Here is a 12,410-nt window from a genome sequence, read left to right as displayed (position 1 = left end):
TATTTATCTGATTTTAATAGTTGATATATATACGCGTTTCTCTAATAAATGCCATTCCAGCCTTGAATAGGGCTGGGCTGGCATTTACTAGAGAATGTAATAATGCGGGGCTAGTAGTAGCTTTCGAAAAAAACGCAACGTATTCCATTTCGTTGCAGGTATCAGGAAAGATGCACTTCTTTGCAAAATAATAACAGCGTTATAGACTTTAAGTGGAGTTGAGTAGTTAGACGTGGTAATGGCCGCAGGAGAAAGGCTTTGACGGAGTGGTGACCAGGGATAAGTCGAAGAAATGCAATACCCAGAAGTGGATAATATAAGTCTGAAAATGAAATGCCAAATGACCACACCAATTGCCTGGTCTCTTGTCTTCTTAATTGGTCTTATGGGGTATCGAACCCGGAATCTTCTCATACAGTGTCCACAATGCAAGCAAGACCACGAGGTCGTCCTAGAGGATGGTATTGTCCGGGTTTTGCTAGAGAAAATCGAAAGCATAGCTAAGATAAATTACTGTTTAGCTTAACGAGAGTATGTACCCAAATTGTCAACATTATTGCCAAACCTAAAGACGTTTAAAAATAGGTTTTAGTACCTTAGTAAAAGATTCAATTCCATACGTACGATTTTTCTGATCGGTGACTGCAAATTCTGTCTTAAACCTATAGAACTTTGATAAACCTACCAAAACCATACTTAGACATGAACCCGAACGTCTACACTGTAATTAAAAAGGTGCGTGACAGGTTTTTGTTCGGAAAACGCAACGAAAACTGTGAAAATCTACGCCTAACGCCATCTAGTGACGAGTGGAGAGAAGTAACAATGTTGCTTTGTCGGAAGGGATGGAGACGAACGAACATCTCTTATAGGGACTTGGAAAATAGTTTTCTTGTACCATTTTTAAAATTTACTAATATTAAATATTGTGATTTAACGAAACAGCAAAATATTAGTGATACGTTTCGAGGACGATTGCAATAAATAATAACTGCCTAAATTAATAAAGTTGTAATTCTTCTTAATTTAGTCTTTTATCTTATAAAATAATTCATAAGTCTTGTTAAAATTACATTCGATATTCGAGAACCTATAAGTCAAGACGTGTTACGTGAGTACGTGATATTTATACATGTAAAAAAAAACTATTTAAAAATAAAACTATTCGAACATCCCTAGCCAATTGCAAAAAAATAGGGTAAACGCACCAATAAATGGTACCCATACGAAAGATTAATGCCAAAAGCAACACGAACCTAGTAACCGAATTTCGGCAGCGCGAAACAAAAACTGACCTACATCTGCGCCCTACCGAGTTCAGCCACCCCTGCCTACCGACGACTGAGACGATCACCCTACGCGTCTTACTTGCCCTTTGCGCTCGTGCACTTTCAATTATTTCAAGGTGACGTGAGGGATTGATAAAAAGAAAATTTTAGCACAGTTGGAATAACATCCAATGAGATTTAAATTAAAGATATTTTTAAAAAGAATTCTACCAGCAAACAGCTACGTGAGAAACGGTATAGCAGGAGGGAGGGTAGGGGGTGAGCTATCCAACATATGAAATAGTGTACAAGAGTGAAGATCAATAAGTTTTTACGCGAAACCACGTATCCGCCGTGTTTGTTTTGGCGGCTAACAAGCCGGAGAGGTCGAACGTAAATAAATGCAAGTACGCCTGCATCGCCAAGTCCAAGAAGCGGCCGGTCGCGGCGCAAAAAAAGCGCATCCTATTATCGACTACAACAAAAGGACATGCAGTGATACCTAAGTACACATCTCGATTCATCGTCTCGACTCGATCCGAACCTATCCTATTGGCGCGCCCCACTGTCGCCGCGGGGGAGCGGGACGGAGCGAGCGATTCGGAGAGAGAGAGACGAGGAGGGAGACGGTCATCTTAGCTGCCGAGTGGCGTCCCACTGGGCGGGGCCCCGGCAAGGAGCGAGCCTCAGATGCGCGCTGTGTTGGTGGGGCTCCGTGCGAGCGAAGGATCGCACTGCAGTCGTGTGTCGCGGCCCCGACGCGTGCCCGCGACGCCGCGCTCTGGGATACACCTTACGTAATAACAACTAATCGGATCATTTGCCCTATACCGATAATCGATCGTGAAGTGAAAATTCGATTTGTGACTAATTAATTTTTTTTGCTCGACCAGTGTTTGAACTTGTGCACCTTGTGACATGTTTTGTTTTGTTTTCGTAAGGACTTAGAGATTATTTTTGGGCGGATCTTTGACTGTGTTTTCCTTTTTATTTTGTATTGAGACACTGTGAGTGTGCTATGTCGATTTCCGAACTTTAAGAGTTCATGTGATATATTTTGACTTCATAGTGTTGTGTGGACATACACTGAGAAATATTGTGATTGTTCTGCTCGCTTCCGAGAAACAAACGTAAGTCTTTAATTTAAAATTCGGTGTTTACCTTAAGTGTCGTGAATTAAAATTGGGCCAAGTGCGATGATTCTCTCGTTTCGAAAACCGTTTATAACACTGTAATCTTTTCTGCAAATTATGTTTATAATAAATTTACAATTTATAAACTCTAACTAGAAGTGTTGAATCAACAAATAATGCAAACTAATTAGGAAATCCAATTAGAAATTTTTAAATTATAGAAATTTAAAAACACAGTAAAAACTAAATTGTATAATTTTTTATTAATAATTTAAAAAAACAAACGCATTAAACAAAAGACGTCTTAATAAAATATTACAAATAATAATTTCTAAATCATTTTCTAAAAACAACAAACTCTGTGGGAAAATCAAATTACCAGTTTCACATTTTCTGAACTAGAAAATTTTCAACGAAAAAATTTCAACGGTATCGCAAGAATTACACTCGAATATCTCAACATTACTGTCTAATTAAAATCTGAACACTTGCAGTCATCGAATAGAAACACAATCGATAAATCAAAATGATCAATTAGATTAAAGAATTGGGTAAAAAATCGTCTAATTGGCCTTAAGTATTTATAACAACGAGAATATCGTCGTCGCGCGACGGATCCCGCCGGACGAACGTTCCGATTAAAGATTGATCACAATTAGACTATTTTACCCTAATTCCGAACGCAATTGCAAATATTTTAGTGATGGGAACGGTGCTCACATTGTTAATAAATTAATAGTTTTTTTTTCAAATGAAGACAATTTTGTAAATGTAAAAAAAAAACAAATTAAATTGTGACAAATTTTTCCGACCCAATTCGCCTATAGTGATTGAATTTATTAATAGTTTCTAAGAGGTGGGATATTAAAAAAAATCGAGCCTGTAGATTATTAACACCAGACTTAGCACAAAATTTGAAATTGTAGTTTTTAGATCTTTCTCAATTATTCTATAGTCTAGATTTAACGATAAAAAATATTGAAGTATTCACAATTGGAGTTACTTTCGTAGGTTGTTTCGTGTTCTTGAATTAAGGTTTAATGGTACGAATATTGCTGAACATTAATTTCCTTCGCCGAAACACATTGTACGTTTCTTGAATGTTATAAATTTTAAATTAATTATTAAACCCTTGAAAAACGGAAAAAAGAAAACCGTTTGATAAAAAATAGTTAAAAACTTACTTACCGACAACAGACTAAGTACACCTGACAAAATTTAAAATTTTGAAAAAAGAATTTCCGATGTACATAGCACCGAAAACTCGTAATTTCCTAATTGTGGTCGTCCACTAATTCGCTCACCTGTGACTTGCCAAAATATAGGGAAGTTCGACTAACTTTGCACAGATGGCGCCACCGGGGGTTCTTGACCTCTAATTTTGTAAAATGGAATATACACTTCCGTGTTATGCGATTTATACGACATTAGAAATTATACTAATTTAAAAAAGTTACAATTAAAATTCTAGCGTTGTTATAATTAGAATTGTTCGTCTAAAACTGCTGGGAATTTTAGATGAATTATTTTATTATAAATTTTTTTCCAAAACCACAATAGAATCATTCCAATTACACTGCCATGTGTAAGATATTAATTTGGCGGAATTGAAAAATAAAAATAATAAAATGTAAATATTGTAAAAAAAAAATTCAGAAAACGATAAACTACTAAGACAGGAACAACACTATTCATAAATGTGTTGCTACATTAAACTGGATACTTAAGAGGACTGCATCATCTGCACGATTTACTCTACATACCAATCGGCAGTCAGTTACAGTTATTCCAATTAGAATCGAGAATATCGAGTAAAATAATCGATTTGTTAAATCGATGTCACGACATCGATCATGATCGTATAACAATAATGTAGTGTTGTGCTCAGTATGTTATTGTACTCCTAGTGACAATTAATATCTATTGTTCTTTTAAGTTACTTCTAAGAGATTTATGTGTTAATTGACTTACTTGAGATTAAGTGGCTGTCTAGCTTTTAAAGTGAATTTAACTCGTGTTTAATATCGTATTTTTAAATAAGTATTTTTGTGTTAAAAAGAAGTTAAGTCGTATGAAAAATTAAGTTATAATTAAGTAAACTAAAATAGAGATTCCAAATTATTATTAAACGGAAAGCATCCATCAATTTTATTTTTTTATAATTTTGCTTTAAAAGCCGGTTGTGTATAACTTTATGATCGGCCCACGCATTAATAATTCAAATTACATTGACAAATTTTTAACAGAGATTAATTTATTGTTATATTTATTGTATACATTGTGTTCTTCACAGTTTTATTAAAATTAAAATTTATTATATTTGATATAACGATCGGCTATAAAACAATAATTCATTTAGTGTCCAGAAAAAAAATGCAAATATATTGGTACGTATATGTATATATATAAAGTTGTAAGAATATAATTTTTAAATAATTTAAGAGTCCATTTGAACGAAGAAATATAGATTTCTTTAATAAGATAAGCAAAAGGAGCTATATGTAAGGATCAATGTTGTGTGTAAACAATCGACTATAATAATCGATTTTGATGTCACGTTACACGCTGCACTATTTCTGATCGAATTTGTCTTAAGTCATGCTCGAAATTTTAAAAAAAGGAGTTTAATTATTATTATTATCTCCTAATTATACCAAATTCATAAAGTCAATGTCTAGCTCGACATTATTCACTATATCTATATTTGAAGGTAAAGATATTAACGAAAATAACACAGAATTATTGAGAAGGTATCTGATCTCTCTCTAAAACGGGTAAAGTTACCAACCCTTATTGACGCTGTACTAAAACTCTACCAGTGGAAGAGAGCTTCAATGGAATCGTGGATTTATACATAATATTCTAACTAACATTATTTTGTCTTCTCATCTGTATTTATTTTGACGACCTCGATGGCTCAGTTTGTACTGTGGACGCTAGTTGAGGAGGTTCCGGGTTCCATTCCCGGTAGGTCCAATTTGAAAAATTAACTTTTCTAAATTGTTTCTGGTCTCTCTCGTGTACTGTCATAGTACGAATTCCCTTGTTTGAGTCCAGTTAATTAATGTGATACTTTAACTATTATTATTAAAAGAAAACACTTTTATTGAACATCGTTGTATTATTGACTATTATTATTTTTTATTTTTAAATGTTTTATATTAACTACACTCCTGGACAAATAATTCGAACCACTGTGAATTTTCAGCATTAAATGACCTAAGGTTGAAAATGAATGCAATGTTGATGCTGGTGATTGATTCCATATATACTTTTTGAGAATTAGAATTTCTAAATTTGGGTAAGCCAATTATAGAAAACTTAATAATAAACTCTCAGATTTTATCTAATGCAACTAGTATTCAATGGTGGTGGATAAAAGCGGCTATCGAATGGTGATCAGGCAGTGGTGACAAACACGTGAGGCCGTAGATGGAAGAGACTACAACATGGTGGATACCACAAACTACTAGAGGCCTATAGGTATTGCTACTAAATATTCACAAATGTACAATTATCTCCAAGACCGAACGGTTACCGTGCTGGTCTGCCACGCAGAGGTCCGAGGGTTCGATTCCCGGGCCGGGAGAAATATTTGCATCGCCTATATTTATTTCTCTCGTGAGTTATCTATGTGTGTGTATGTCACCCGCGATATAAGGTTTACCTAGTGCAGAGCTATGAGTGTGTAAGAACAATATTTTTGTATCGTAGGCTTTTAAAAATAGAAATGAAAACGCAAGGTAGATCGATTTATATGTCCGAAAGTGTAATATTATTTAGTTTAGTAACGACAGTATTAATTATCCTTTGACAAGGCATTGAAATTGTAATATTGTCGAAACGTTCAACTTCTTTTTTTTTTGTTTTATTAAATATGTATTAAGTACCTACTTACGGAACGTATGACCTTTACAGCAGAGGCCGTGGGTTCGAATCCGGGCCACACCTCTGAGTTTTTTGGAGTTTATGTGCGAAATTGGATTTTAAATTTACAATAAGCGTTTTGATAAAGGAAAACGTTGCGATGAAATCTGAAATCGAAGGTTCACAGTCCTCGGAAAACGTGTAAAGTCCCGTCCCAGTATGGGACGCGTTAATGTTTATGTAAAACAATCAAAATCGCTCCCACGATTAAAATTTTTATATCTCTTTGTTTATGTATGGATTTATAATTATAAATGTTTTATTACAGTTATTTGATATAGTTTTTCTTAGGAATATTATTTAGATTTATGACATGGGAAACTGCCGGGGCAATATCATTTAATGTCCGTACCGTAGTTTTAAGTTAAAATGTACAAATAATTTTAATAATCGTCATTAATTACAAGTTTCTTATCGCAGTAAGAGTTTTTATTCCGCGGCATGATTTAATATTTGTCATTCTATGCTTAATAACTTGTGTAACAACAATTGCTGCATACCTTCTGCATGAATTTGTTTTATTTCGCTTCAAATATGCCTTCGTTATTCGCTAAAAGATTATAATAAAATGAGTTATTGATGTTTTTTTTTATATCCCTGTGCTGGCATGTTACAACACATCTTGTGAAAGAGTTCGTCCAGGGAAATACTGCCACTATATCTATTTCTGCCGCCAAACAGTATTGAATGGTGCTGGTGAAAATCACAGGCACATGGGACTTGTCTCAAGGTGATGGGCGTAGTGGCAGTGCCTTTCAGATCTTTGCTATTTAAAGCTCTGCAACTGCTTTAGAAAGGCGTACGACTTGTTCGCCCCGTCACATGATTTTATAAAAAAACACATTAATATTATTTGATATTATACAGCTTCTGCGTATTCGGGTGACAAAAAACAGTGGTGGTCAACGGTTCAGCTCTTGCAGGTATTCTCGATCTAAGATGTTTGAAATAAATATTGTAAATTATAAACGTATTCAAATGTGTACTTCCAAAGAGCCAACACCTAGAGTTTCTTGTTTGTTCTTCTCGGGGGATCTGCCTTACAAATGAACAGTAGAACTCCTTGTAAAAGAGCTCGTCCAAGGTAGTATTGCCACCTTACCTATTTCAGGGTGACGGGCGCAGTGGCAGTGCCCATCAGATCTTTGCTATTTAAAGCTCTGAATGGCACTGCAACTGTTATGGATAGGCGTGTAGCTCGCCATCAGGCGCACGACTTGTTCGTCCCGTCACTTAATATTATAACAAAGAGGTTTATTAATATGAAGAATTAAAGTGTAATTTGCTTACCTATGAAATAAAGATTCTTTACCTTTAACTTTGATCATATGGAATTAATCATACTTTAAAAAAATAGTTGGTTATTATATAGTTAGTTACATGTACAAGTAACTTATTTTGCTATAGATGCTAGCATCCATTTTGATTTCCAAATAATTTGTCTACGAATCAAATTTAAAATTTAAAATGTAACGAACAGGAAGTCGTCAGTACTGACAACCAAACGCAATGTGCCGACTGGTAATCCATTTAACACCATGTGTTATCGCCATAGTGTTTATTATAGATCATTATAATAGTATATATATATACTTTAACAGATATATTTATAGATTTTAAAGCTGTACACACGATGATTGATTTGTAATTGCCACTTTCTGTCTGTACAATAAGGTTCATAATTATTTGAGGACATGTGATGTCACCAAGCCACATGGACAGAAGCCTAAACCTGATTCAAAACATCTTTATTTTATAGGTAAGCAAATTACGCTTGAAATTATCACGTTCATTAAACTCTACTGCTCATTCATAGAGCAGATTCTCCTGAGAAAAATTATTAAGAAAGTTTCAGGGTTGCTCTTTGTAAGTATACCTTTTGTTCGCATGTATCATATATAATACTTATTTTACAATATCATATCGACATTGAAAAGGTAAAACGTGTTACGTGCATTTGGAAAATAGAACAGTTAAAGTGTTTTTTTAAGAAAAAAGTCGACTCTATTTTTTATTTGCTTTATTTTGGCCTTACACGATTTAATTCTCTGTGAATTTTGTAGTGTAGGAATCAAAAGTAACTCCTTGCTCGAATTTTTTTAATCCGTCTCGCAGCACCATTATCGATCAACTTGTATTTTTTATGTTTTTTGCGAGAGGACAAATTTTTATTATTATTATCGTATTCATCTGAAACTCCCGCCCCTCCCAAGGCCCAAAAAATTAATTTTGAATTTTTAAATGGGAGAGGCGGTATTTCCCGGCAATTATATCTATTTTAGACTCTCGCATCTCCCAAGGCCTAAAAGATCTATTTAGAATTTTTAAATGGGAGAGGCGTTATTCCCCGGCAATGACACAGTCGGCCGGGGTCAGGGACTCAGGTTCAAGTACCGGCGAATAATACGTGCCGTATCGAGCAGGACCGCCTTCTGCATTTGAAGCGATATGCCACAGAAATCCTACCGCCTATTGTTAGCAATACTGACTCCAATTAACCCATTTGCGGAAAAACAATTGGGATTATTTCAATCCACATCCCACAGGTCGATGATCTCGCACGCTAGGTAGAGATACTTCCGGCGTTTCTCGGTTTCAGCTTTCAAGAGACCTTTGACTGCGATCGATCCAATATCACAATATCAGGCTTAGATATCCCAGATCGATCTCAATAGATTATTAGTATTACTAAATTATGTAACAGTATTTTTAAACTATTTGGTTATTTTAAAATCGAAAAAACTCATGACAATTTGTGATAAAATCTGAAACTTCCTAGTTTTCCATATAACGAATAAAATTACAGTTACGATTTTTTTTTTTCTTAAAAAAAATACTTTAAATTGCTCTCCTGTAATATTTAACAAATGCACGTTAGACGTTTTACTTTCCCAGTGTAGATATGTAATAATAACCTGCAAAAGTTCACAAACCGACTTTTATGGTTTTTAAATATTCTACCTCTAAGAGTGGCAAATTATAGAGATCTTACAGTGATCTGATGATGGAAATGGTAGTAGTTCGGGGTTCCAATGAATCATTTGGACCAGAACTTCCATCTGTTTCAATTGTTGTTGAGGTGGACATGGTAACGTCACAGCCACATCAGGTAGCAAACTTCGGTTATATGGTATTTTTTTAAGTCAGATACCTGTACAGCGTAACTTCGAATATGAGACAAGTTATGACCGACAATAAACTTGTTTTTACATTATACCAAACGACGGGATGAACAAGTCGTACGCCTGATGGTGTGCTACAAAGCCTGTCCATAACAGTTGCTGTGTCAGTGCTTTAATTCGCAAAGATCTGATGGCCACTGCCACTACGCCCTTCACCAGCAACCTTACTCTTCAAAACCGGAACACAGCAACGCTGACATCACTGCTTGGCGGCTTAAGTAGATAAGGTGGCAGTACTTCCCTGGACGGACTCTTTCACAAGGAGGTCTACTGCCACCTACTACTTTGGTACGCGTCGCATATCTGGTTTACCAATAGCTACTAAATACCCGACCTATATGACCTGATTTGAGTTATTTGTCCATGGTTAGGATAAGGGGGCAGAAAGGAAAAGAAAAAAAATGTTAGGTGCACCAATACAAAACGTAACTACGTACCTTTTTATGACAACCTGTACAGGCTCTAGTTATAATTACAGGAAATAAGTGACAGTTAATGATTTATATCTCCTCAGCTCACAATAGCCAATGATTAAGGCATACCAGAAAGTAATAATTTCTTATCTCCAAGCTATGTTCCCACAGTTCGAAGAGCAATATCCTGCCGGCTTCTCGGTACGGTTTAGTTTACATTATTGATCTGCGCAGGAGTCGGGTTACGGCGCAGATTAAGATTATTCTATAAACATTATTGGCAGTTGCTTTGCGTGTTTTTTAACCGACTTGCGTGGTTTTTTTTTTACAATCTTCAAGACATTAATAATATAACAATGTAAAAAATTAACACAGATACTTTGTACTAAATGTGGATACGATAGAAAATGGAATATAATAAAATAAGTTTGTTCAATGAAATTTAAAGAATAAATTGTTTTGTACATCCTGTCCATAACAATTGTAGAGCCACTCAGTTTTAAATCGCAAAGATCTAAGGGGCACTGCCATTGCGCTCGTCACCCTGAAACTTAAGTAGCCATTTGGTTTACAATTTGGTTTACAATTTTGAATAATCTACTTACGTAGCCAATCACAAAGTTTGTCAGATTACATTTAATTCTTTTACGTAACATAAAAAGTAATTCGATGCCAGAACGGAGCGACTTAAAATGTTGTTTATGAAAGAACAATCTAACAAATTGAAATACATATTGATAACATATTATAACTGAATTCCGTTGTATTAATAGATTTAGATATAATTTCTTTTAATTACTACATTTTTTAAATGGACTATAGTAGAGTATGCGCATTTGTGTGTCCACTTGGAGAAAGTGTATGTATATATGTGTGTTTGAGCTCTGTGTGTCATGTGCTTGTAATTTCACTAGTACTCTAACCCTTCTTAACTTGAACGTAGTAATGCTGACATTACTACTTGGCGGCAGAAATAAGTAAGGTACTTCCCCAGTCGAACGCACAAAGAGCTCTACTGCTACTAACTGCCTCCGTAGCCGAACGATTACCATGCCGGACTGCCACGCAGAGGTCCCAGGTTCGATTCCAGAGCCGGGAGAAATATTTGTATGGCCTACAATTATTTCTCTCGTGCGTTTGGGTGTAATTTGTGGTTGTCTATGTGTGTGTCCATGGCACCCGCGACTCAGGGTTTCCCTAGTGCAGGGCTATGTTGAGTGCGTTATTTATTTATTTATTTATTATTTACTAACTAGGTACTATCTTAAGGGATGTCCTTAAAAAAGGCCAAGTTAAAAGTGATGTAAAATTCAAAAAGTTTGCTTTCTAAATTGATCCCACCGGGAATTGCCATCTAGCCCTTGGATCGCCACCGGTGCACGGTCACGTGTTTGCTGAGAAATCTAAAATTACGCACGTGATATACGGAATGGCCACTCATTCATATTTATTTGTCCGTTACAGAAATGTTACACCAATAATTGAGACTTCATAAGAGCTTTGTTTATGTTGGCAATATCGTGATATACAACACTTGTAGGGCGCAAAACATAAGCGACTGCGAGCTCGAAACAGTAGTAACAGCTGGTAGAGCCAAAAATCTTTTTTCAACGCTCTTTTTATTTTTTTATTATGATACCTAGTGACGAAGTGGCACTACCACTGCGACCGTCACCCTAACACATAAGTTGACAAGCCCTATGTGCCAGTAATTTCACCAGCACCCTTCAAAACCAGAACGCAGTAATGCTCACATTACCGCTTGGCGGCAGAAATAGGTAAGGTAGCAGTACTTCCCTGGACAAACTCTTTCACAGTTAGCTCTACCACTACTAAGCCATCATTTTCAGCCACATTGTCACTAACATCGGGAACAAGCATTGGTCTATTCCACTTTAAAAAAAGTCTGTCGACTATGGCACTTTTAAAGTATTAAATAAGATAACATAATAAAGAGAGATATGTGTGACGCCATTTTGACAGCTTGCGTAGGGTTATCTATCAGTCGTCGGAAATGACATTTTCCAGAAATAATGTTTGGTCGAAATTTCATAACCTCGAAAGTAATTTTGAGAGGAAAATGTTTTTCTTTTAAACCTAACTTAACCTAACCTAATCGTGTCTTTGCGATAAACATTCAACATATCCTGAAAGAACGACTATTTTGTTATAATTCGGTTTTTGGTGATGAAACTTCGAACAAACGTTATTGCGGACAATAAAATTTTCGAGTTTGTGGTAGGTTACCCTTGCGTAGGTCCTGTCTTGTTTAAGAGTTCTTTCTCAGCTATCCACCACCACCTTACCGGTTTTGAGTCGTAAGGGTGCTGGTGATATTACAGACATTAAATATGGGACTTGTCAACATTATGAAATGAAATTAAAAAAACAATTTTATTTTATACAGTAGGTACAGTTACAAGTTCATATGGTATTAGTAGGTACTTACAACTATGTTAGTAGAACGCAAAATATTCATTTTCATGA

General features: G+C 35.4%; 1 protein-coding gene across 6 annotated transcripts in view; it reads left to right on the top strand.

Moving 5' to 3' along the window:
- The first annotated feature begins 2,017 nt into the window (after positions 1-2,017).
- Positions 2,018-12,410, top strand: part of LOC113226279 (homeobox protein cut) — a 244,866-nt gene continuing 234,473 nt past the window's right edge. For all 6 annotated transcript variants that reach the window (XM_026458849.1, XM_026458847.1, XM_026458845.1 and 3 more), the window contains exon 1: positions 2,018-2,398. The gene's annotated coding sequence lies outside the window, so the exon portion shown is untranslated. The remainder of the gene's footprint in view (positions 2,399-12,410) is intronic.

Source organism: Hyposmocoma kahamanoa, unplaced genomic scaffold (assembly GCF_003589595.1).
Source record: "Hyposmocoma kahamanoa isolate Upper Pololo Valley unplaced genomic scaffold, ASM358959v1 185, whole genome shotgun sequence".
In the NCBI taxonomy this organism is placed as follows: domain Eukaryota; kingdom Metazoa; phylum Arthropoda; class Insecta; order Lepidoptera; family Cosmopterigidae; genus Hyposmocoma; species Hyposmocoma kahamanoa.
This window is presented reverse-complemented; position numbering and strand designations above follow the sequence as displayed.